We start from the raw sequence: 27,297 nt of genomic DNA, 5'->3' as shown, positions 1-27,297 counted from the left end.
ATGTAAATTGAAAGTAAATTTATTTTAGTGAACTGGCAAGAAGGGAAAAAATATAGGGCCATATGTTACCATCAGTTTTGCTATGCATATTTGGGGGGAAAGAAGTTTCTTAAGCCAGGCATTTTCAGTCCATAAAATGCCTTCCCATAGGTAACTACATGCTGGCAAAAGCAGCAGGCAAGTGTTGAAAGTTAGAAATGAGGACAGTGCTTTTATTGGTGGCTGAGAAGAACAGGGAAGTTGGTCCCTGTAAGAGGAACAGAGAAGAGGGGATGATAATTTGACTTAAGTGAAAATGTTATCAGTGAGTAACAACACTCTCAGCTGGAGGCAGTTCCTTGTTTCAACTTCTTTTCTCCTGTTGGTCTCTGTCCTCACAGAGCAACAATTTTGAAAATAACCTACAATGTAAAGAATGTGCTTTCCAGCTCACCTCTCTGAGGCACTAAGTGCTTTCTTCGTTCATGGTTTGCTTCAGTAAAAATACCACAAGAGGTCAGTTTGAGTTCCAGCCATGAGCACAATAAATTATGTGGACTTTGATATGAATAATGTGGTGAATGAAAGCAAGGCTTTATATGGTCTGACTATAATCTGCAGGACTGTAAGGATGCCTGCCCTGTAATAAGTGACTAATATTTTTTAAATGAATGAATAAATACCATAAACAACAATTATTTTGCACATGACACCAAGAGCTTATATGTTTGAAGTTAGTAAATCTTCTCTGTGTGTTCGTGTGAGAGAGAGAGAGATGCTTTGACTTCGCACATGTCCATGAAAGACTGAAGATTCCACAATAATGACATGATTTTTGTATGTGTGTACTCCTTCAGCGTTTATAAAGCATTTCCCCATGGCTTTTAATAAATGAATTCAGAAGACAGAACTCTAACTATTTCAGAAGACAGAATTCTATTTTCTGAGACCATAGGCAGACAAGTGACTGAATCCCTAAACTTCTATTTCTTAATCTATGGAGTGACAATAACAAAGCTCTCACAGGGTTCCTATGAGGATTAAATGGGCTGATGTGCATGAAATTGCTTGGCAGAATGTGAAGTACTGGATAAATATAAGTAGCATTACTAAAGATATTCTCAGAGAACAAAGAACATGGGTGGAAGTAAAGATTATTCCCATATTAGCAGTGATATGACCTCCTGGACTCCAGAGGTTGAAAGTTTCAAGGCACCAAATGCAGGTAACCCAGAGTCCTTGGTTCTAAGTCTAACTGTGGCCCTGAGCCTTTTTGTACCTCAGTATTATCATCTGTGTAATGGGGCCTTCATAAAGTTCCCTGAAGTTCCTTTCTGCTCTAATGGTTTATGGTTCCATGACAGAAACAGATTAATGGGGCACCTGGAACAGATCCAAAATGTAAGATCAGACAGGAGGCAAGTGCTATAAAAAAGAAAAGAGTATTGTTGGTCACTTCTTATGCCCAATTTATAGCCTCTTGGCCCAGCTCTCACTCCAGTCCTCACTGCAAGGGAAACAACTGGTTTCCCTCAGTTGTAATCTCATCACACAATATGGACGCTTCAGGAAACCCATCAGGCACTTACATATGTGCAGCCTGAGACTGCAAAGAAGTTAAAGCCCAATGAGGAAAACTTTCATCACTATAGGACAAGAGTCAGTGAACAAAACTCCTCTTTTTTATCCCTCAAGTAGACATTTCTGAGGTGATTCTACATGGCTTCTCCAAGGATCCTGGTAGGATGAAATCCCATTTCCCCTCAGTGATGATCAACTCAAAATTACATCTTTATTGGCTTTCCCACTCCCTGTTTAATGTTTCCTAATCCACCATTCCTGTGCCTTGGAATCACTTCCCCAAATATACTGCTTGAATACTAGTCCTTATCTCAAACTACGTTTTGTTGGTGGATCACAGACTAGGAAACAAGTGGCCTTGGAAAGCAGGCCCTCTACGTGGGATTTGGGAACTGGATGATTCAACAAGTGCACTGAGATAAAGACCCCATCACTGTAGTAGCAGGTGAGGTCCTGATAACTCCTGACATGCTGTACCACAACACTGAGAACCAGAGTTTAGTTCCCAAGTATATAAGTTATAAGGATCCCAAGAAAACATTCAGAGAGGGTCTTATCTCCTGTATCTACAGGACAGACTTTATTGAAATTTAAGCCTCAGATTTAATTATAAGAACAGGATTACAAAAGAGATCGAATGCATGGGTTAGATAACTTTTATATTTCAACTTCAAAGACTGGATGGGAAAACAAATGGCATTCCAAGTCTTGATATGGGGACATTTTGTAGCAGGTGGTTAGTCTGTAAAACTGCACAAGAGAAAATCTATTGACACAAAGCATTAATGTTTAAGAATTTAACATTCTAGTGAAGAAACCTAGAACCAGTCTCAATATGCTGTTAGGATGGCACATTGAAGCTTGGTCTACGATAAATAATACAGAGATGTGAGAACTGCCTTAGCAAAGGATTGAGAAAGAAGTCATAACCTCATAAAAAAGAAATAGGAGAATGTTTTAATGTGAAGCTAGAGCATCTATGCCTATAAGCTGCCACATCAGTAAAATTCTAGGGGTCAAAGGTCCAGAGCAAGCCAAGATATCCCAAAACCCTAACCTAACCCTGCAAGACAGAAGACAAGATGTCAGACCTTGTACTCTCACTACTAAGATAGAAGTATAGCATGTAGTAAACCTATTTGAATTTTGGTGACAGTGTATGTATGCTATGCTTGGGAATATTTCTCAAACCCATTTATCTGATGACACAGAAAGTTGCCAATTTTGAGTGTGTTTCAGAGCAAGAGATGGCATTTCAGCAGTTCCTAAATCCAGTGCAAGCTCCCCTGACCAATGGGCCATAGGACATAACAGATTCAATGGCTCTAGAAGTGTCTGTGGTGGGTTCTGATGCTGAGTACAATGTATAGCAAATTCCAATAGGAGAGTATTAGCATAGAGAACCATTCTCCATTTGAAAAGCAGTTCCTGGCTTACTAAGCCTTAGTAGAGAAAGAATACCTTGACTGTGGGGTTTAAAGAATAAGTCACCAAAGCTCAATATTACCCCAACCATTGAGCTATAAATTTGGGTAAATGAGACAGTGACCCATTGTATGATGGATTGTATGCAAGCACGTTTGGAGAATACACAAAAATTCTAGGAATATGTGGCCAAGAATCTCATTTCTTCTACCTTTTTATCACCAATGTTTTCTTTTAACTAACACCTAATGTGTCACAGATGTTGCCAATGGTATAACTCAAATGGCAGAAGAGAAAAAATGTAGACTCAGTTCACCAATAGATTATGTTGGTATGTTGTTACAACTAGTCACTATGGACTACCAATGTAATACAGCCCCAATCTGAGACAGTGGTGAAGGAAAATCCCTGAAGTTCTTTACTGCTCTGATATTCCATGACAGAACAGTTATAGTAGAGCACTTGTAGCATCATCTAGATAGAGGGCTCTACTTAAGAAGCATTTGGGAAGAAGGTATACTGGACTTCTTCTGTGCTCCTCCCTTGGCTTACCTTGTATGTTAGCCTCTGCTGCAGTAACCAGAAATACAGGATGAATCTTGACAGCACTTTGGCTAAGCTACTCCAAATATCACTGATTTTATTCTGTGGGGTTTCAATGACTCCACAACAGTTTGGGAAATTAGGAACTGTCAGCCACTCAGATGTGAACAGCCTGGAAGTGAAAGGGAGATAATGTCCCATTAACAAGCCCTTGGTTAACTTCTTAACTTTGAAAAAAGAGAAGACAACCTCAGATTAGCCAATTATCAACTCAAGTCCTGCTGTGCAGGTCAGAAGGCTTCCAAGGTAGTGTTTACCCACCAGGTATGAATGTGAGCACTCTTGGAAGTAGGAGAATGTTACCACCCCCAAGAAATCACTTCCCAAAACAAACCATCTCCAACCAAGCTGTGTTGCAGATTCTTTTCCTGCTGGGAAAGCTAGGTTAGAAGAGAGGTAAGAATAGGCCTCTACTACAAAGCTGTAATCACGAAGACAGTATGGTATTGGCACAAAACAGACACATAGACCAATGGAATAGAGACTCCAGAATCGGACACAAATGTATGGCCAACTAGTCTTTGACAAAGCAGGAAAGAATATCCAATGGAAAAAAGACAGTCTCTTTAACAAATGGTGATAGGAGAACTGGACAGCAACATGCAGAAGAATGAAAGTAGATCACTTTCTTACACCATTCACAAAAATAAACTCAAAATGAATGAAGGACCTGAATGTGAAACAGGAAACCATCAAAACCCTAGAGGAGAAAGCTGACCTCAGCTGCAGCAATTTCTTACTCGACACATCTCCAAAGGCAAGGGAATTAAAGCAAAATTGAACTATTGGGACCTCATGAAGATAAAAATCTTCTTCGTTGTAAAGGAAACAATCAACAAAACTAAAAGACAACCGATGGAATGGGAAAGGATACTTGTATGCAAATGACATATCAGACAAAGTGCTAGCTAGTATCCAAAATCTATACAGAACTCACCAAACTCCACACCAGAAAAACAAATAATCCAGTGAAGAAATGGGCAGAAGACATGAATAGACACTTCTCTAAAGAAGACATCCAGATGGCCAACAGGCACATGAAAAGATGCTCAACATCACTCCTCATCAGGGAAATAAAAATCAAAACCACACTGAGATACAAGCTCGCTGGTCAGAGTGGCTAAAATGAACAAATCAGGAGACTATAGATGTTGGAGAGGATGTGGAGAAATGGGAACCCTCCTGCATTGCTGGTGGGAATACAAACTGGTGCAGCCACTCTAGAAGACAGTGTGGAGATTCCTCAAAAAATTAAAAAGAGATCTACCCTATCACTCAGCAATAACACTGCTAGGAATTTACCCAAGGGATACAGGAGTGCTGAAGCACAGGGGCACTTGTACTCCAATGTTTATAGCAGCACTTTCAACAATAGCCAAATTATGGAAAGAGCCTTAATGTCCATCAACTGATGAATGGATGAAGAAGACATGGTTTATATATACAATGGAATACTACTTGACAATGAGAAAGAATGAGATCTGGCCATTTGTAGCAATGTGGATGGAACTGGACAGTATTATGTTAAGTGAAGTAAGTCAGGCAGAGAAAGACAGATATCATATATTTTCCCTCATATGTGGATCCTGAGAAACTTAACAGAAGTCCATCAGGGAAGGGTAGGGGGGAAAAAAGTTATAGAGAGGGAAGGAGGTAAACCATAAGAGACTCTTAAATACTGAGAACAAACTGAGGGTTGATGGGGGGTGGGGAAGAGGGGAAAGTGGGTGATGGGCATTGAGGAGGGCACCTGTTGGGATGAGCACTTGGTGATGTATGGAAACCAATTTGACAATAAATTATATTTAATAAAAAAAAAAAAGGATAGGAAGTATACTTCCTTACCTGGAGATCCAGCTCTGATATTCGGTAATTCCAGAATGTATAGCTATCACACAGAAACTATATTAAACTCAAAGATCATCCCCTCTTGCTGATATCTTGCACTTTAGCCAAGAGCTTTTGCTTTGTTTGCTTTGTAGTGATGATGGGAAGGGGAAATTCCTCAGGGATATCTTGACAGCTTCTGTGTTAATTCAGGAATCCCCATCTTTTGATACCACCTTGGTATTTCCTATATTGAATTTGAAGAGAGAATCAACAGCTGGGGATAGTTAGCCATATTATCAGGAACATAATTTTCAAATCAAAAATAGATTTCAACCATGTATTACCTATATGATCTTGAGAAACCTATCTTAACGTGTTCATCTGTAAAAGAGAGGGCTGATGTAAAGATTACGTGGTGTATCTGGAGTTGTGTCTGATACATAGTCATACTCCATAAATATTAGCTTCTATTACTTATATGAACTAAGTTATACAATATGTGTAATATGTTATATATAAGTATATTATGTATATTATATGTAAATATATGTAATATATTATATATAAATACATGTAATATATATAAATATTTACATATTTAGTTGCTGTATAATGGATAAAAGGTATTTTCTGGTGACTGGGCATTATAGGGATCTACTCCATAATTGAGTACCTCTCACTGCAGCCCTGCCATTGGCACTAACAGTGGAAACCCATGCAGAACAGGGGAGCCCCAGAATGGAAGAATTACATCAAATGCCTAAGACATGCTTCAAAAGGGTACAAGTTCTGTATAAACTTTTCTGTGTGAGAGGAAATAAAGTTAAACACACCATGTAAGCCCTGAAAGAGGCAAGGAGAGACTCAAGACCAACAAATGCCTTCAGTTTTAGAATTAAATTGTTAGAAACAGAAACTTCAGCTTTGGAAACATCAATTTTTTTTCTTACTTTTATATTTTCTGAAGTTTTTTTTTCCTTCTCCTTTATCACTTAAACATTTTGTCTGCCTTAACACCCTTTCAAAAAAAATAGTGTCACCATTTGAGCAGACATGTAAATAAGACGGCAGTGTATCCCCAAAGGCCAAGATTGGTGGAGGCAGCTCATCAGGGTGAGGGACCCCCAAAAGGAAGATCAGTTTCAGGGTATACAGTTAGGAGGTGTGGTCCAGCTAAATGTCTTGTGTAAGGCCACACAGAAAGCTCTCCAGAGAGATCTTAAATTAAGCCTTGGAGATTTCTGTGAGGGTTTTTATAAAGGAGCCCAACCTCTTTTTGTTATTTTGTTTTTAATTTTATTTTTAAAATAATATTTGTCTTATTATATGTAAGGTCGCATGGTGATTTGACATATACGTAGTGAGATGATCACTGCAAGCCAATTAATATATCTTCTCCACACATTGTTACCAATTTTTTTGCATGGTAAAAGCACCTGAAATCTACTCTCTTAGCAAATCAACAGTATTCAATGCAGTATTATTGGCTATAGTCATCGTACTGTCCATTAGATCTCTGGACTTATTCATCCTACATAACTCTGTACTCCCTTGACCAACGTCTCCCCATTTCCCCGACCCCCTCATCCCTGGTAACCACTGTTTTACTCTCTGCTTCTCTGTACTCAAGTATTTTTAGATTCTACATATAAGTGAGATTATGCAGCTTTATTTTTTTCTGTGTCTGGCTTATTTTATTTACTTCACTGTCCTCCAGGTTCATTCACTGTTGCAAACAGCAGGGTCTTAAAGGACGCCAACCTTTAAATCAGCATCAGAATTGGGCATCTGTTGTAACCGCCAAGGGCAAAGAGGAGTCAACACTTCCAAAATACACCCAGAAATGTTAAGACCCTGCAGCTACTCCATATTATCCTAAAATTGCACAGCATTTTATTTAAGGATCATGTCTAATACTTACCTGTCCATTCGTTTTGGCATAACTACTAACATTAGTATTAACCTATGTCAGTAATGTCAATAAACAAGAAAAAGTTAAAAAATAAAATCCATCTTAGATTATCCTCCATAAACATTACCGGTTCATTCATGCAGTTACTTGCTCTACATTTATTCTTCAACCTCACAGGAAGCTCTTGACTCAGGATCCCTTTATTTCTTCCTTACGGAAACCCTCATATCTTAACCTCCTTTCTTATTAAGCCTACACCTCTTAATCCATCACTCAAATCCTTCTATTGTTAAAGTCTCTTTCTCTGTTTTCCTTCTGAGAGAGTAACAACAAAACCCTGAGCTCAGACGAATCCAACTATCCATCCTTTCCAGTTCTGTAACAGGACTGCTGAGTGCCACATACATCCATTCTGCAAGCTCTTGCTGTACAAACCTGACATTTCCAACTTCCGCCAAGTCCTCAGTGCTGCCCGACCACAGTGTACCTCAGGGCTTCTCAACCCTGGCTACACATTAGAATCCTGCAGCACTTTTTAAAAATCCTGATATGTGGGCCTAATCCGCGACCAATAAAATCAGATTTTCTGGTGGCGGGATCTAGACATGGGTAATTTTCAAAGCTCTCCGAAATGACTCTAACTCAGGGCCCATAGTTAGGAGAGCGTTCTCAGCCTTGATAGCAGATAAAAATCACCTGAGAAGTTACTCAAAGTACTGATTCTAGGTTCTGCCCTCTCATATTTGCCTGAGGTACCAGCATGGGAGTTTTGACAACTCTGCAAGTGATTCCAATGAGCAGACAAGGGTAAGAGCCACTGGTTAAAACCACTGTTCCTCAGGCCTTCAACTTTTCCTTCTCAACTCACAGCAGCTGATGACCTTCCCTCCACCTTCACAGAGAAAATAGAATCTGATCATCATCTTAACAAAACTCTCTTATCATTCCTTTTTGCATTCAAAATTGTAGACAGACCTCCTCTCATCTATAGTTAATGTCTGCACTTTTTGTCGGGCTATATCCCAGGGATTTCTAGATTTGGATGTATAATAATGATGGGATTTTAACATCCACATTCATGAGTATTATATATATTATATATATAACATATATTACATGATTATATAATATATAATATTACATTGTTATAAAATATATAACGTTATACTATAAATATTCACATATTATATATATTATACAATATGTAGATGCTACATATAAAATATCTATAATTTTATATATGATTATATAAAATGAGACAGTTTTGCCATTTTATATTTTCTAGAAGGATTTTTTTTTGTATTTGGAATGATCATATCCTTAAATGTTTGGCAGAACTTACCTAAAAATTAGTTGGGCTTTGTGTTTCCTTGGTGGAAAGATTTAAAAATACTGATCTAATTTCTGGACCGGTTAGCGTTATTTGGTATTCTCATTCTTCTTGAATCACTTCTAGTGTGTCATTTTTCTAGTAATGTTATCCATTTCATCTAAGTTTTCATATATATTATCATTCACATTGTTCATGTTATTCTTTTATCATTTTAGAAATGATAAGCCTAATGCAGGGCTTGTACTCATGACTGCAAGAGCATGACCCGAGCCGAAGTCAGATGCCAAACAGACTGAGCCACCCAGGTGCCTCTCCCAGAGATATATATTTTAATTTATGTCACATTAACAATATACTGCTATCTTTATCATTTCCTTGTTCCTATTTTCTTTGGACTTATTCTACTGACTTTTTGTCTTTTTAGGGTGAACATAAAGCTTATTAAATTTTATTCTAACAGGAATACTTACTTATATTTCCCTCTAATTCTACTCCAGAAGTATAGGTTTGTATGTTTTGTATTCTGGTGGCCATGAAGGTGTGCTGTTATCTCCTTCAAAAGGATGTGCTCTGGGGACACCAGTGAATGACAGCTCCAGCTGCTGCAACTTGTGATCTACTATGGCGTTCACCAAGACCACACTTTTCCAGGCTGCTTCTGGCCACAGACTGAGTATAGCGAGGGTACCAGAGCAGGGCTGTGTTTGCTGGATGTGGGACTCCTCCAATGGACAGATCTGACATGGAGACTCCCATCAGCTTGGTGGAGGATTTCTAGGAACTATGCCACTGTCTGAAGTTTTTCCTCCTATTTTGTTCTTTTCACAGATTATCAGTCCTGCAATAAAGTTTAAAGGTTCCTACAACCTGTTCCTGCTTCCTCCCACTTCATCCTTCAAAGGCATTTCCCCAGTGCATCTCTTGTACATCTAATTCTGTATTCCTTCTCAGAGGACTTGAATGGACAAACTGACACAGTTTTTGTTACCCAATTCTGAGTGTTTCCAAATTTGTATTAAGATTACTTTATTTTTTAAGTGGGCTTCATGCCCAGCATGAAGTCCAATGCAGGGCTTGAACTCACAACCCTGAGATTACGACCTGAGCTGAGATGAAGAGTTGGGCACTTAACCAACTGAGCCACTCAGGCACCCCAAGATTTCTTCTTGACTCATATGCTATTTATAAGTTTATTTCCCCTAAATGTTTGAAAAGTCTTCTATCTCTTCACTTAATTTCATTGTCTTGTGTCCATAGAATGTGTCCTTTGAAATCTCTATTTCTTCATGGCACTTGAAGGAGAGTGGGTTTTCTATAATTGTTGAGTGCAGAGTTCCTTAGAAGTTCACTGAAACAGTTGTTCATTGAGTTGTTCAGATTAAATAATATCACAAAGCATGAGAGGTGTTTAAATCTCCCATTCTAATAGATTTACTCATTTCTCCTTATAGTTTTGTCAAGTGTTGCCTTTTATATTCAATATTTCATCAAGTATATACAGGTTTAGGATTGTTATATGTTCTCAGTGAGTTGGAATTTTATCAGTGTCTAGTGATTCTCTTCATCCTTCGTATTACTTTTGATTTAAATGTCAGAAATGATTATTCATATCTATCATTTTTAGGCTTATTTGCCTGGTATATTTTTCCCATTTATTACCCTAAAATATGTGCTTACCTTTGTTTTAGGTGAGTCCTTGGCAAATAGCTTTTACTGGATGTTGGTATTTTATGCAATCAAGAAATATCAGTATTTTAATTGGTTTAATAGTTTATTCACTTACATTTTTGTGATTGCTGATATATTTGTACTTTTCTTTCTTATTTTCTGTTTTCTATCTGTCCCACTTTTTATGCAACCTTTTTCTCATTTCTTCTTTCTTTTGCATTGATTGCATTGATTTTTTAAAATTACTATTTCATGACAACATTTGGCTCTATATCAAAGTAATATATTCTTGGTGGTTATCTTCGAAGTTCCATCTTCCATCCTTAACATTAAAAAAAATCCCTTTTTTATCCCTTCTACAAAACAGTATAAAAATCTTACAATATTTCTACTTTAGTACTTTAAATTTGATGGCCTCCATCCAAAATTACTTTATATTATTGTCTAATATTTTAGTTCCCTTGGTTTCTATTTGATTCTGAACCTCACACTTTAGACACGATCATTATTTTTTTATACAACGTAAGCCTATATTTGTTGACATGCTTACCAATATCTTTGCCATTATTTCTTGCATTTTGGATCTTCTAAAATCATTTTTCTTTTTTTGAACATCTTTTAGGAGTTCTTTTTAAGGATGATAAGGTTGTAACACTGTTATTTCTGGAAAATATCTTCCTATTGTCTGTATTCTTTAAATATTTTTTTTTTCTAGATTTATACTTATTGATGGGGAGAACCCTTTGGGAATCTTTAAAATTCTCCCCTGAGTTCTTGAACATATTCCAAAGTATGTTTATTTAAAATCTAAATTGATTCAGGCACCTAGGGGGCTGTCAGTTAAGTGTTGGACTTCGGCTCAGGTCATGTCACTGTTCATGGGTTTGAGCCCTGCTTTGGGTTCTGGGAGTGCAGAGCCTGCTTCAGAACCTCTGTCTCCCTCTATCTGCCCCACCTCTCTGCCTCTCTCTCTGTCTCTGTCTGTCTCTCAAAAGTAAATAAAGCATTAAAAAAAATTTATATCTAAATTGACTTGCTAAAAGTCTTCTAGAATCATCTAGTCCACTATAATTCTGGAAGCAGCAGTCTGTTTCCATTATATTTCCTATAAACATAATTAAACTTTACCAATATTCAACATATAGACTGATGGATGTACCATCGCTCTGTCTAGATTCTAAGTTCAACAGAATGTGAGGCCTTGACAACATGTCAATTGAGTAGCTTTATGGATTGTATTATGTAGTTTCAGGAAAACAGACCTCACACAAGGGAGGAGCCTAAAAAATTATCCTGTGGAGGAATCACAGATGGATAGTAACACTGACAACAGAAGCATAGAAACTAATCTTAAGTAGCAGAGCTGGTGACTCTCCTATGCCTAGTAGGAGTGCTTTAGTTAAAATAAATAAATAGCAATAAAATACCATGGTACAAGGTAAAAATAATGACAGTCTAACCAAATGTAACAAGAAGTCAGTCAAGAACTTTAAAATTAGCTAGAAGATGGTTTGACATAGACAATAACACTTAGCCTGGTTAAAGATGAAACTGGCCTAACTGGTTATTGTAGGTTTAAATAATAAGCTAATGATAGATGAAGGTATCATAAGTAGCAAAATATTCTTGAAATAAAATGTCATCTTTATCTCATCCTTTTATTTACATTTGTTCTGTAATGTGTATATTTTACATCCATACATTAATATATTTTTATTATGGTTGAGCACTGAAAATAAAGGTTCCTAATAAAGATATATAATAAAAAATCTGAGAGTACCAATTTGTCAGGAAATAAGCAACTTGAGGACTTGAGCCATTTGAAATTCATCTATGTTTCCTCCATAGAGACTAGCTTTGAATTTTGTATGTGGTAGAAAATGAACAACTATTTGTAGAATATTTTGTTCTCACGCATTTTAAAAACTACACTTTTCCAATGAGTCTATTTTTGTACATTGTGGGGATTTTGAGAAGTATTCCCACTTGGATCATCTAATCTATTCCCAGAATGTTGGTAGAATTGATTTTTATTATTCCTAACTTATCCCTGATGGATGAGTGTCAAGCGCTACTGTGAATATTATTAGTAGAGGTGAATTCATTATTTCCCTTGACAATTTGCACCGTCGCTTAATTGTTCTCATGGTTAAAAAGTTTTCTTATGTTTAACTTACACTTCCCAGCTGCAGTTGAAGCTCATTACTTCCTGTTCTGCTCTCATTGACTAATGAGAATGGGTCCCTGTCCTCCTGATAATATCCCTTAATGTATTTTCAGAAACTATCATGTCACCCTTAGCTTTCTTCTCTCCAGATTTGGAAATTCCCAGCTCTACTAACCTTTTATCATATATCCAATCCTTCCTGAATTTCTTATATTTTGTGGCTTTCCTCTGAATTACATTAATTTGTCCACAGAGAGAAAAAATGCATTCAAAATTCAGTAATTTCCTGAAAATGAGAAAAAATAAAGAGTGCTATATATAATTTATGTAATTTTTTGGAAAGTAAGCATGAAATTCTATTTGGGAAATAGGTTTGCTTAAAATTAATTCTTATTCACAGTTTCATAACTACCATGTAGCATTATCCTTTTGTTTCTGCTTTCATTAGAGAAAGAGATTTCAAGGGTCTGAAATTTTATGCATTTGTATATTTGCACCAATATGCATAAGATGACAAGTGAAAAGTGCACTTTTTTCTGGAAAAAGCAGCCATACTTTTCATGATGGACTTCTGTCTCCCCTGAAAAGGTAGAATTTGACTGGGTTCTAGTCCTGGGATAAAACTAAAGTGAACAGAAAACCAACCTGTTGAACTGTTACTCAGTTTTCCTTTCTGAAAATAGTATAATCACACAGCAACATACTTTAAGGAAATAATGTCTATGTCTGAAAGTTCTTAAAGAAATTTGAAATCAATATTGACTCATGAACCAGGACTTGTTTCTAAGAATTATTTTCAGCATGTCGTTAACCCCTTTAGAGGTTTCCGCACATCCTCACTTGGGCGGAATGATCCTCATTCAGAGCTTCATCTTTCTGTCAGTTACAGTGTTGGCAGCAAGATGACCAGCTGTTCTTTGCCACTCTGAAGTGTGCAATGTACAGCCTTCCTTTTGTGAGTTCTCCTTGTAACAAAGCAGAAATTCTCCATAAAGATTACTCCCAAAAGAGCAGCCAAAAGAGAAAAATTGTACTTCCAACCATGCTCTTACATTTTTCTCTCTACAGGTATGGACCACAAGACTCTCCATCTACTTTAGAATGTCCCCCATGCATCAGCCTTTGGTAGCAGAAATCCCATCAGCCACATCCAATAAAGAGATACTTCCAATAAGAAAGAAGTATGCAGTGCAGAGACTGGGCTTACAAGGTTTCAGGTCCACAAAGATATGGCTATACCATATATGTCTGCAGAAAGAAATAAAGACTTTTTGGATCAGATACCAATTATCCTTCTCTTCAGATCCTCTTGGCATCTTTTTTGCAGATTTCCACATTTTCTGACCAAAGCTCACACAGATGCAACTGGATAATGCCCCGTCTTCGGCCCTTATCGTGTATCTCTGATTTCCCACCCCAGGGCTGCCTCGCTGATGATACCATAGGACTCTGATCGGTTCCCATACCCTGCACATACAACCTGGAAGTATGGAAAAGCTAATATGCCATGAGGTAGACTTTGCCAATAGCTTTTAAGAGCCAGTGGATACATTATTTCTGCTTTATTCCTTCTTTCCCCAGGAATGGTCATCCAGAGATGTGATTTGTAGGCATCCCCACGGTATGGTACTGCAGTCAGCTCAATAGTACCGCCCCTTTTTGGCCCTGCTTCTTTCCCTGAATTACTCCTTCTGTTCCTCACTCTTCCCTTTTTGGAATTTTCCCCCCTATAACATAATGGCACATTAGCCTTTTGCTTTGGTTCTGATTTCTGGGGAAATCAGGCTAAGAGACTCTGTTAGCTCTTTTGACCATTAATGCATGATACAAATGCCCAAGTGTTTGCCATAATTTTCCCCATATGCAACACAAACCTCTCATTCAAATTAGAGATAGGGCAAAAAAAAAAAACATTAAAAAAATTATTTAAAAAAAAGGGGGCACCTGGATGGCTCAGTCAGTTAAGCATCCTACTTAGGCTCGGGTCATGATCTCACGGTTTGTGAGTTCAAACCCTGCGTCGGGCTCTGTGCTGACAGCTTGGAGCCTGAAGCCTGCTTCAGAGTCTCTGCCCCTCCCCTGCTTGCTCTCTGTCTCTCTCTCACACACACAAATTTAAAAAAATTAAAAAAATTAAACATTTAAAAAATTATTCAAATTAGAGACAGGGCATCCTCTATCCTTACCAATAAAGGTAACGTATTGAACATGGTGAAAATATCTAATGACAATTCACAAATATTAATGAGATCCTAGAATGTCTCAGATACCATGCTGTAATTTGGCTTTCTGTCCACAAGCTGGGGATGGAGAAATCTTCACATAACACAAAATGTTATGTAACTAATCTTAAGAACTTCTCCCAACTTCAGTAGCTATGGTCTTTATAAACAGCAGGCAGAATGAGCTTTACTGATCAGAAATAACAGAACCAAGAAGAATAAAATGTAACTGAACATCAACTCTGAACCCCAATAATCTTGTTAAGGACGTAGTTTCCTCAGAACATCTTCAGGCCCCATGTGACACTAAAACCAGAATTAATGAGAAGAGAAATTCTAATGAAAACAAATCCATAAGAAAAAAAAAAAGGAACACAAGCAAACTACAAGTTCCTCAGAGAGTAGTGACACAAAGAGGGAAAATTGGCTGTCTTTGCAAAGAAACGAAAATGTAGAAGTGATGACTAACATTATTTTTCTCATCTCCTTATATTATTAGTAGAAAGAGAAAGGTATTAGGACAAGGTTAAAGCTGTTCCTAAATGCTTTTAACTACAATTATGAATGTGTCGAGTATAGTAAGGAGAAATTGTTTCAACTTATTATTTTCTGTTTTGGAATGGATGTATATGTAAAGTCTAGAAAATGTGATCATGGTAATCACTATGTAAATATGGGGAACTGAAGCTTTCAAGGAAGAAGCAAATTTGCCTCCCAGTAAACCAGATTACATGAGTGGTTGTCAGAGGATTTCAAGAGCAGCAAGGTGAGGTTGAGGGCAATGAATACTGAAGAAACAAAAAGATTAATGACATCTACTCTGGAACCTAGAAGGAACAGAAGGTATAACTAGGTGGTAGAAAGGTGGGGGCACATGGAAAGGAGCAAACAAAAAGAAACAAAGAGATTAACAAAAAGATTAACAAAAGAAACAAAAAGATTAACGACATCTACTCTGGAACCTAGAAGGAACAGAAGGTATAAATAGGTGTGGAAAGGTGGGGGCACATGGAAAGGAGCAGCAGAGGGGAGAGAGGACAGAGGTATGAAGTGGTTCTTAAACTTTTTGTCATTCTGCATAGTATTTGCTTACTATAATATAGGGATACAAGCCAAGCATACTAGGCAAATGAGAGTTGATGCTAGAACAATATCGGGCTTGTAGAAAAGACCCAGATGTGGGTCTTTGGAAATACTGTGTGTGATCATGGGAGATTCTGTTCCATGTGAATTACCTTTCAGACATTAAGAAGTTACTGAAAAGTGAGAAAGAGTTGTTAGTAAAAGTGGAAAAGAAGTGCTGCTCCCTTGACTGATAGGACAAGGGAGTGTAAAGTGACCATTTGTCTTGAGTATGGAAGTACAGGGGGGAACAACAAGAGAGAAATGGTGATTCCTGGGAAGCTTAAGTCCCAGGAGACACCATCAAAGAAGTAGGATCATTTAGATCAATTCACTAATGGGTCTTGGAGCATTAGGACAAAAACACAGGCTCTAAAACCTATGCCCAAAGGCTCTGCATTGCCAGCAGATATAAGTAGAGACTTGCTTGCTGGTCCTACAGTAATTCCCAGTTCATACCACCAACTTCATCCACAGCTTCCCATGCAAAACCCCCTACTGTCCTCTTCATCACTACTCATCTTGTGGGAGACAACTGTCTCTACACATATTCATTCAAGTTATTGAAACTGAATTTCTAATCTGAAGAACATTGACAAGCTTAGCCTGCTAATGCTTTTTCAAAGAATGTGTGTATGTACCTTTTAAAACTATATGTGGTCAATTAATCTTTGACAAAACAGGAATATCCATTGGAAAAATGATAGTATCTTCAACAAACAATGTGGGAAAAACTGGACCGCAATATGGAGAAGAATGAAACTAGACCACTTTCTTTTTTTAATTTTTTTTTTCAACGTTTATTTATTTTTTTTGGGGACAGAGAGAGACAGAGCATGAATGGGGGAGGGGCAGAGAGAGAGGGAGACACAGAATCGGAAACAGGCTCCAGGCTCTCAGCCATCAGCCCAGAGCCCGACGCGGGGCTCGAACTCACGGACCGCGATATCGTGACCTGGCTGAAGTCGGACGCTTAACCGACTGCACCACCCAGGCGCCCCACTAGACCACTTTCTTACACCATACAAAAAAAATAAATTCAAAATAGAGGAAAGACCTAAATGTGAGACAGAAAACTATCAAAATCCCAGCGGAGAACACAGGCAGTAATCTCTTTGAGTTGGCTATAGCAACTTCTTTTATTTTCTTTTAATTTTTTTAAACAATTATTTATTTTTGAAACAGAGAGAAAGCATGAACAGGGGAGGGTCAGAGAAAGAGGGAGACACAGAATCTGAAACAGGCTCCAGGCTCTGAGCTGTCAGCACAGAGCCCGACGTGGGGCTCGAACCCATGGACAGCAAGATCATGACCTGAGCCGAAGTCGGACGCTTAACCGACTGAGCCACCCAGGCGCCCCGGCTATAGCAACTTCTTACTAATATGTCATCTGAGGCAAGGGAAACAAAAGCAAAAATAAGCTTTTGGGACTTCACCAAAATAAAAAGCTTATGCACAGCAAAGGAAACAATCAACAAAACTAAAAGGCAACTTAAATAATGGGAAAATATATTTGTAAATTACATATCTGATATAGGATTATTATCCAAAGTACATTAAAAAACTTATACAATTCAAAACCCCCCAAAAATAATAATCCAGTTAAAAAATGGGCAGAAAACATGAATAGATATTTTCCCAAAGAAAACATCCAAATGGCTAACAAACACATGAAAAGATAGTATCACTCATTATCAGGGAAATACAAATAAAAACTACAATGAGATATCATCTCACACCTGTCAAAATGGCTAAAATTAACAACACAGGAAACAACAGGTGTTGGCTTGACAAGGATGTGAAGAAAGGGGAACGCTCTTGCACTGTTGGTGGGATGCAAACAGGTGCAGCCACTCTGGAAAACAGTATGGAGATTCCTTGAAAAGTTAAAAATAGAAATATCCTATGATCCTGCACTATGAGGTATTTACCCCAAAAATACAAAAATCCTAATTCAAAGGGATACATGCACCTCAATGTTTGTAGCAGCATTATCAACAATAGCCAAATTATGGAAAGAGCCCAAATGTTCAGCAACTGTTGAATGGATAAAGAAGTGGTACACACACACACACACACACACACTCACAGGAATATTACTCAGCCATAAAAAAAGAATGAAATGTTGCCATTTGCAATGACATGGATGGAGGTAGAGAGTATTATGCTAAGTGAATAAGTCAGTCAAAGAAGGACAAATACCATATGATTTTATTCATATGTGGATAAAACAAACGGACATATGGGAAATAAAAAAAAAAAGTAAAAAACCAAGGAACAGAATCTTAGCTATAGAAAACAAACTGACAGTTATTAGAAAGGAGGTGGGTTAATCAATGGATTAAATAGGGGATGGGGATTAAGGAAGGCACTTATTGTGGTGAGTACCAGGTGTTGTACGTAAGTGGTGAATCATTGAATTCTACACCTGAAACTAATATTACACTGTATGTTAACTAAAATTTATATAAAAGCTTGGAGGGGTACCTGAGTGACTCAGTCGGTTAACCATCGACTTCAGTTCAGGCCTGATCTCACAGAACTGATCTCACAGTTCATGGATTCAAGCCTCGCATGGGGCTCTGCACGGACAGCCTGGAGCCTGCTTTGGATTCTGTGTCTCCTTCTCTCTCTCTGCCCCTCCCACACTTGGGCTCTCTCTCTCAAAAATAAACCAAAACTTTAAAAAAAATAAATAAAAACTGGGAAGAAAAATCTATGTATATGTTTTAATAAAGGCATATTTTTAATAGCCCATAGGAATAAGTCATATTTATTGTTATCAGGGTCTGTAACCAATCCTAATGAGAAAATGTCCTTATGCATTATTGGGATAAAACAGAAAAGATAGCTCTGACCACTTTAATACTATTACTTAAATTTCTCAGATTGGTAAAAGTTCTATAAAAAACAACTACATTTAGGTGTGGTTTAAATACAATAAACTGAACCCACCTAAGTGTACATGTGAATTTTGACAAATGTATGCACTGAAACTATCACCAAAATAATAGTGATCTAAAACAGTTTTATTACCTCAGAAATTTTCCTAGTACTCCTGGGAATTAGTCCCCATCCTAACCTGGGCCACAGACAATCACTGATATGCTGTCACAATTGTCTCTGTTTATCTGTTTCATGAAATGAAATCATAAAGTATGTACTATTTTGGACTGGCTCTGTGACTCAGCATAATGTTTTTGAGCTTCATCCATGGTGTTGGGTACACCAGTTCATTTCTTTCTTATAATTAAATAGTGTAGTTATAGTATATTACATACAAATAGCATAAAACAGTATTCTATTACATGGATATAACACTATTTGTCAATTAACCTGCTGATATACATTTGGGTTTTATCCCATCTGGAGCCACTATGAATAAGGTTGCTAAGAGCATTACTGTATAGGTGTTTGTGTTGACCCGTGTTTTTATTTCTCTTGTGTGGATGTCTGCTATTTGGGAAAGTAGTTTAAGATCTTGGTTACCCACAAGCAATGTGTGGAAGTTCCACGTGCATTGAATCTTCTACAAGACTTGACATTGTCACATTAATTTTACCCATTCTAATGGAAATATTGGTGTAACTTATTATTTTTTTAATTACATTGCCTTGATATTAATGATATTCAACCTGTATTCATGGGCTTTCTAGCCATTTATATATCCTTTATTTTAAGTGACTGTTAAACTATATTGCTCATTATTATTGGATTTTCTATTATTGAACTATGGTTCCTTACCTATTGTGGATGCAAGTGCTTTGTAGTTTTATGTATTACAAATATTTTTGCCCCATATATGAATTGCCTTTTCTGAAGTTTTCAATTTTCATGTAGTTTAATTTCAGTTTTCTTTTTCACACCTAAGAAATCTTTGCATTTCCCCAAGGTCAATACCACAACTAATCAAGTTAAGTTGAGGTCGTTAGGGAAGGCCCAAATCCAACAGGCCTACTATTCCTTAGGAAGAAGGAATAGGGAGAATGCCATATGACAATGAGAGGTAGAGATTGGTACTGCCCAGTAATGAAAGCCAAGTAATGCCCAGAGCTACCAGTTGCTGAGAGTCAAGGAAGAATCCTTCCCTAGAGACTTTGGAGAGAGCAATATCCCGACAACACCTTGATTTTAGACTTCTAGCTTCAATAATTGTGAGAGAGTAAGTCTCAGTTGTTTCAACCCAACAAGTTTGTAGTACTTTGTTACAGCAGCCCCAGAAAACTAATACAATGTTTTGTGCAATTTGGGGGCCAAAGTAATGCTTGCATTGTAAAGTCATTAGAAAAGTCTATCCTTCTGTATAGAAACAGAATTCCTCATAACGTCTTCTAAATGTTACAGCTGCTAGTAAAGTCATCTAAGTATGGAGGACTTTTGAGTGGGAATATGATTACAAATTTCTCTTGATACAGGACTGTTTAAGATTTCAATTTCTTCATCAGGTTTGGTCATTGGTGCTTTATGTGACATCTATCCATTTCACCTAGGTTTTCAAATTATTGTCATCAGATTATTTGTAATATCCATTTATTATACTTTTAATGTCTGTAGAATATTTGGGATGCTTATAGAACACAAACAGGTATACCAAATACTTGCTTCACTTTTTGTTGTAGAGGGTACAAGATACAACAATTTGTCTTTGATTTTGGAGGGTATATCATTGCACCCTGACCCCTGGACCCCTAAATTTTTCTCTGAAGCAGGTCCCTGAAACTACAGAGGATTTCTGTCCCAATCTCTGGTACACATGGGTCTTTCCAAAATCTCCAATTCACTAGCCACATCGTACTCATCTTATCTCATCAGCATCATGCAATAAATTTAACAGGCCAGTATGAAGACTGGTGGGATATCCAAAACTCCAGATTTCCTCAGCCTATACTAGAGTGTTAAAATTGTCCAGAAGCAAAATTGTAACTGAATGTTGTTATGATCCTACATAAATGTAAACCGTTCAGATCCACTTTTTAACTTGAAAAATGAGTTTGCCAAATCAATGGCTACATACCATGTACTCAAGACCTTATTAATCTCCTCTAGCAAAAAAAAATCACATAAGGAAGAATAGATGTTATGGGGGCCACCACTTGACTGAGATTGGTCTAATCTATAGTCATTTGCCAGGATTATCTAGTTTATACAAGAGTAAGTCTGGAAATTTAAACAGGTAAGATGGGAACCCCTACTCTTTCTGCTATAGGTTTTTAATGGCCTTACTAATACCTGCCTTTCCTTGAAGGTGTCATATCATTTTTTGTTTACTATTTTACCTGGGAGGAGTGGGAGAGGAACAGCAAAGACATTTCAGAAGTTCCCACTCGATGTTCCCCATTATGATAACTCTTAGTCTACAGGCAATGTGACAATTGCTCCAACTACCAAGCATATCAATTCCAATTATACATTGATAAAGTGATGATTCTTAGGCCATCTAGGCATCAATATCAATTCAGACCTAGTCCTAAAGGTCCTCAAAGGTCTGGGTGTTTTCCTGCGGTAAGCAGAATGGACTCAAAAGATAGCCATGCCCTCAGCCCTAAAAGCTATGAATATATTTCATGACATGGCAAAGGGGACTTTGCAGACATAATTAAGGCTATAGGCTAAGTAGAGAAATTAGTCTAGTTTATCTAAGTAGGCCCAGTTTAATCACATAAACTCTTAAAAGCAGAGAACTTTCTTCAACTAAAGTCAGAGACCCATTAGAAGTAAAATATTGTAATTGTGAGAAGAATTCAATGCACTGTTGCCAGTTTGAGAATAGAGAGGGCAATGTGACAGGGAATAAATGTGGCCTTAAAGAGCCAAGAGAGGCTCCTATCTAACAGCCATCAAGAAAAGGGACACCTCAGCATTATAACACTAAAAAACAGAATTTTACTCACAGCCTCGGTGATATGGAAGCATTTTTTTTTCCTAAGAAAGAAGCCTCCGGAAAGGAATGTGACACTACCAACCCCATGATTTTGGCCTTATGAAACCCTAAACAGAGTCAACTGAGCTACGCTCTTCTGACTTCTGATCTACAGAACTGTGAAATAATAAATGGGTATTGTTTTAAGCTACTAAAATTATTGTGGTGTGTTCTGGCTGCAAATGGGAAGAAATGCATCCCTTTTCCCTAACGTGTGGTCATTGAAATAAACGGTCATAGGTCTCTTTGGGGAAGGCAAATGAGAAGGCTACAGCATCCATGTGCTATGGTGTTACAGAGCATTTCCTCCTATGGACCCAGCTCCCTTTTTGGTCAGTAGGTTCTGGATCTGAAAACTGGCTGAGGTTCAGAAAATGAGTCATAGGTAATAACTTCTTATTGGGCTGACCACCCTCCACACCTCCACTCTTACAATTCTTTGGTCATAGATGTTACTGGTATGCTTGCTGGTTGCCACACTGCTTTGCCCCAAGAGATACCATGCTCTGTTAATCATCTCCATAATTTCCTCAGGGACAAGTCCTCTTGGCTGCCCCTTTGATCTTGCTGGTAATTAAAGCAATTTCAGCCTCCTCATTTATGATGGTTAAGTGCCACCTCCTGGCCTCCATTACTTCAGGGCCCCAACGTTCTCGTGTATGTTAACAAGCCGAGGTCTGTGACTAGGTCTGTGACTACCTCTCCTATCTTCAGCCCTGTCCTGCAAAGGACACCAATGAACATAGTGATGATGGTGCCTCTCTTATCAGTGTGTTCTTAATGGCCTTAATAAACAGTATGTCCTCTGAGACTTCCTATGGAACCAGTGCTTAATGGGTCCTCCTATTTCACATGTCCATTCCAACTCCCTCAGCATCTTTTTAATATTTATTTAGTTATTCTTGAGAGAGAATGGGGAAGGGGCAGAAAGAGAGGGAGATAGAGAATCCCAAGCAGATTCCATGCTGTCAGCACAGAGCCCAATGTGGGGCTTGCACTCATAAATCATGATGAAATCATGATCTGAGCTGAAATCAAGAGTTGGACGTTTAACCAAGTCACCTAGGTGTCCTGTTCAGCATCTTTATTCATTCCTTTAAGTATGTCAGGACAATTCAGACATTTCTAACTTCGCTCAGCATTGACTATCACCATCTCCTTTTTTTAATGTTTACTTGGGAGAAACAGACAGAGGCTGAGTGGCAGAGGGGCAGAGGGCCAGAGAGAGAGAATTCCAAGGAGGTTCCGAGCTGCCAGCACAAAGCCCCACGTGGCACTTGAACTCACAAACTGTGAGATCATGACCTGAGCCAAAATCAAGAGCTGGACCCTTAACTCACTAAGCCACCTAGGTGCATCCACCATCACTTTTTTTTTTAATTTTGTTTAATGTTTATTTATTTTTGAGAGAGAGAGAGAGACAGAGTGCGAGCAGGGGAGGGGAAGAGAGAGAGGGAGACACAGAATGCCAAGCATTCTCCAGGCTCTGAGCTGTCAGCACAGAGCCCAATGCAGGGCTCAAACTCATGAACTGTGAGATCTTGACCTGAGCTGAAGTCGGACTTAACTGACTGAGCCACCCAGGCACCCCCACCACCACTTTTCTCAAGGGCAACCATAACAACAACTTTGTCCCTTTCTCTAGGGTCCTTACCAGGATAATAAATCTCATACTGAGGAAGTGCTTTGAATTAATTATTTTTTACTTATTCAATCTTTCCTTCCAGGCTTCTTGATCAAATATGAACCAATACAGCAAGCAAGAGACAAGTTGGGGCAGCCTCTTTTAGGGGCATCTTCTGTCTTTTGGGAGAGACACCTCTGCAGTATTGTCTAAGAAGTACTAACTCCTATAGAAACACAGCGGGTTCTCAAAGTTCTGAAGGTTTGAGAGAAGAGGGAGGGTACATAGTCAGTATTTCCTCAAAGGTATCCAACCATTTGCCCCCATTCCATGTTTTAGGGTCCTAAGCTTCCCCAGTCAGGGCCCTAACCTCAGCATAACAGATAAGCCATGGATGAGTATTCAAAGGACTCTGGAACTCTGCAATTATAACTATCAGATCATTAGTTCACTACTCAGTTATATCTGCCCTTGTACTGCAGGAGAAAAGGATCTTTATGAAAGCTACAAATGAGGCCTCCTGCTTTCACACTTAGTATTTACCTGTTAACAATCCTCAGTTTCTCATTATCCCTCTATGTAGCATAAATACAATATATCAGTAAACAGTCAATTCCACTATCTTTGCAGTAATTTTTTTTTTTTGCCATTTCTTTCAAATGTCTCACTGAAACTTCAAGGGCATTTGGTTCAACTGCCACATTTACTTAGTTCAACAATGGTGAAATCTCAATCAACCATGCCACTACCATGTGCCAGCAACTCTCCATGTCCTACCTACCATTCAGGATAGTTTCACCTTTGCCTGCCCTTGAGTGAATGAGCCAGTCCTATGTCCAATCTTAATGCCTGTTTACTTGGTACAATTCCTGGTACCATTTGTCCAAGTTGGGGTTTACTGAGAAGCAAACAGCATGATGGGATTTAGGTAGGCAACAGCTTAAATGGTGAAGGGAGCAATAGAAGGGATAGAGTATCTTTAGACCATGACACAGATCTTACATCTATAGAAGGAGAAATAAAGGAAAGAGAAAACTCTTGAGCTGTGGTATGTTTCTAAAACAATGATTCACATGGTCAACAGGGAGAGTTTCAGCCAAGGTCACCCATTAAAGGAGTCCCAGATCTTTCTGTAATAGGTCCACATTAGGGCCCTCACCATGCTAAGGCTTTGGCTGTGAACAACCTGAAGGCAGTATGCCCTCAGCACCAAACTATGAGTGAATCCAGAATGACAATAACTGGAGAGACCATTCAACCATGCTCTCCACTGCAGGCATATACTCACATACCGAGACATTTTTTATTGGTTATTGGACACTCCGAATTTTGCATCTTTGAAGACCCATTTTTGTTTTATTCCTTTAAGGAGTGTTAATTTTTTTTTTTGGCAAGTAGTTCCCTTAGGTTCCTTTTCTGTGTAACTCCATAATCTCAAGTTCTCTGTCCCATGAATTCTAGCCAACGCAGTCCCCCTGAACACTAAACTCTGTCTTCTCAATTTATGAAATTACCAGACCACATTTGGGTTCTTCCTTCCTGCTCCACAGTCGGGAAATTATTAAAACTTCTAATATCTGGGTAGTTGTTGAGTCCACTTTGTTTCCCTTTTCTCAGTCCTGTGTTTCCTTTCATCCTGCTCCTGAAATACTTGTTTCTCCTATTTTTGTCCAGCTTTTACAATGATTTGTAGCAGGAGATTAATTTTATGCCATTTTACCCCCTCATGGCCAAATCAGATGTCTGAGTTTCTCAAAATTTTAAAAGCGGTATTGTATTTTTAATTTTATGCAAACATGTACTGTTTTATCATTCAGATCATTTTATCTGGTTGATTGTATTTCCTCCCTCCCATAGGGACCATTCTCCCCATGTTCCTTATTTCTCCTCATCTTACTTTCTCTGTATGTGTGTGTGTGTGTGTTTTGTCTGTCACACAGTTGGGGTTTTAGGGCAGACATCTGTATGAATGTATGCCTGATGGAGGGGAGCCCCAAAAGTGAAGCTTGGGAAATTACAGAGGAAATAACTGGAATTAAAATATGTTTATTGAAACATCAGGTCCTCAAACATTTTCAAGGTGTTTTAGTATTTTAAATTCCTTGTAAGGCACACATGAGAAAGCATGAAAGAGTTAAACAGCCAAACCACAGTGAAACAGAAAATGAATAGTATTTAACCTTAGCCACCAAAGGTGCTGCAAAAACTGATAATATTGCACAGGGAGTAAACATCATGTAAAGATCCTTTAAAAATGAGGGAAAGATTCATGACAGCATCTGTGTCCAAGGTATGTTGTTTCCCAAAAGCAGTGGGCTTTTTAAAACTGTCCCACTACAATAACACAGAGAAGTGTTTTGCAAATTTTTGCAGCAGGCATATTTCCAGAATTTGAAGATAATAAAACCATTAACAACCATTAATACATATAAGGATATGTATTGAAGGAAGTAAAAACTAGTAATAGTTCCGGTGAGCTGTAAATTCTTTAAGATCAGCAAATGTCTTATTCATTTGTGTATCTTTTAAATGTCCCACACTAGTTGGAAAACCAATAAATATTGATTGAATTAAATTGCAATGACTTAACTTGAGAATTTGTTTTTGAAATTAAAGGAAGCTTCCTGTTTAGGTGGAGTACTTGAGGAGTTCTTGGAAATCAGTGTTAGACTATAAATTCCCAAGTACAGGAGAGAAATAAATGAAAAAATAATAGACAGCATTAGTTTGTCACAATGACTGGCTTCCTTTTCCTCCCAACAGAGAGAAGTAACTGCCATAGAATTTCTTAAAGGAGATATTTTGCTTCCTGAATTTCAAAAGAAAATTGAAGAAGTAATGTGAACTTTACTGGGAAATCTGGAAAAATATGAATGGAAAAGAATATTCCTACAAGATGGAAAATTTGCAAAATGCCAAATTAGAAAATATTAACAAACCTAAAATGAAAGCCAATATTTATGCCATTTTCATTTTGAATATTGTTCAATTTCAAGACATTATTCAATATTAGATTGGAAAAAGAAATTTGAGCAAGATAAAGTCAGTAGAAGTATATATCATGGATTAGGTGAGAGAATGAATTAACTGCCAATTAACACCATTTTTATTATGGTAGCCAACTTCCATACAGAAGCAGGATTATTCCCAGTCATCCCCAAGATGGATACTCTCACTCTCAAAAGAGATTATAAAGCATTACCATCTAACCTCTGAGCTAATAAATTGGGGAAACAATTATAAAATATTTTTATTTGGGTTATTTAATACTTCTATACCAACTTATTAGTTTTGTGGATTTACTGACATCACTAACATTTCTGAATGAGTTAGTGTGCTTGAATTCTTTTACTATTATTGAATTGTTCGGTAGCAAAGTCCAACTCATCAAATTTTCCTAAGAAAACAAGCAAAAGTAGTTGTCAACAAGGCCCAGAGATTTTCTGAGTCTGTTCAATCATTTGCTATTATATATTTGTGTAGACATATACATGCACCAGTTATTAATTGCTATTTTTTCAGGAAAAGGAAAAATCTATAAAGTGAAGATGCATGACTGAAACTAATTGGGACTAGTCTTGGAGGCTTTTTAAGAAAGAATATGGAACTTAGGTAAAGGTCAAGCATTTAAGCTACCTGAAAAACATATGCAAGAGTACTTTGCATTTGCTATATTTTTAATTGTTTTAAGTTGGATGTTTTCTTTGAAAACACACTTATAGACAGATGTTTGAATAACTAGGGTTGGGGGTACCTGGATGGCTCAGTTGATTAAGTGTCTGACTTGGTTTCAGTTCAGGTCATGATCTGAATGAGTTCTCCCTGCTGACACTGCAGAGTCTGCTTGGCGTTCTGTCTCCCTCTCTCTTCTCCATTCTCTCTCTCTCTCTCTCTCAAAAATAAAATAAGTA

The sequence above is a fragment of the Leopardus geoffroyi genome, chromosome B1 (assembly GCF_018350155.1).
Source record: "Leopardus geoffroyi isolate Oge1 chromosome B1, O.geoffroyi_Oge1_pat1.0, whole genome shotgun sequence".
NCBI classification, from domain to species: Eukaryota; Metazoa; Chordata; class Mammalia; order Carnivora; family Felidae; genus Leopardus; species Leopardus geoffroyi.
This window is presented reverse-complemented; position numbering follows the sequence as displayed.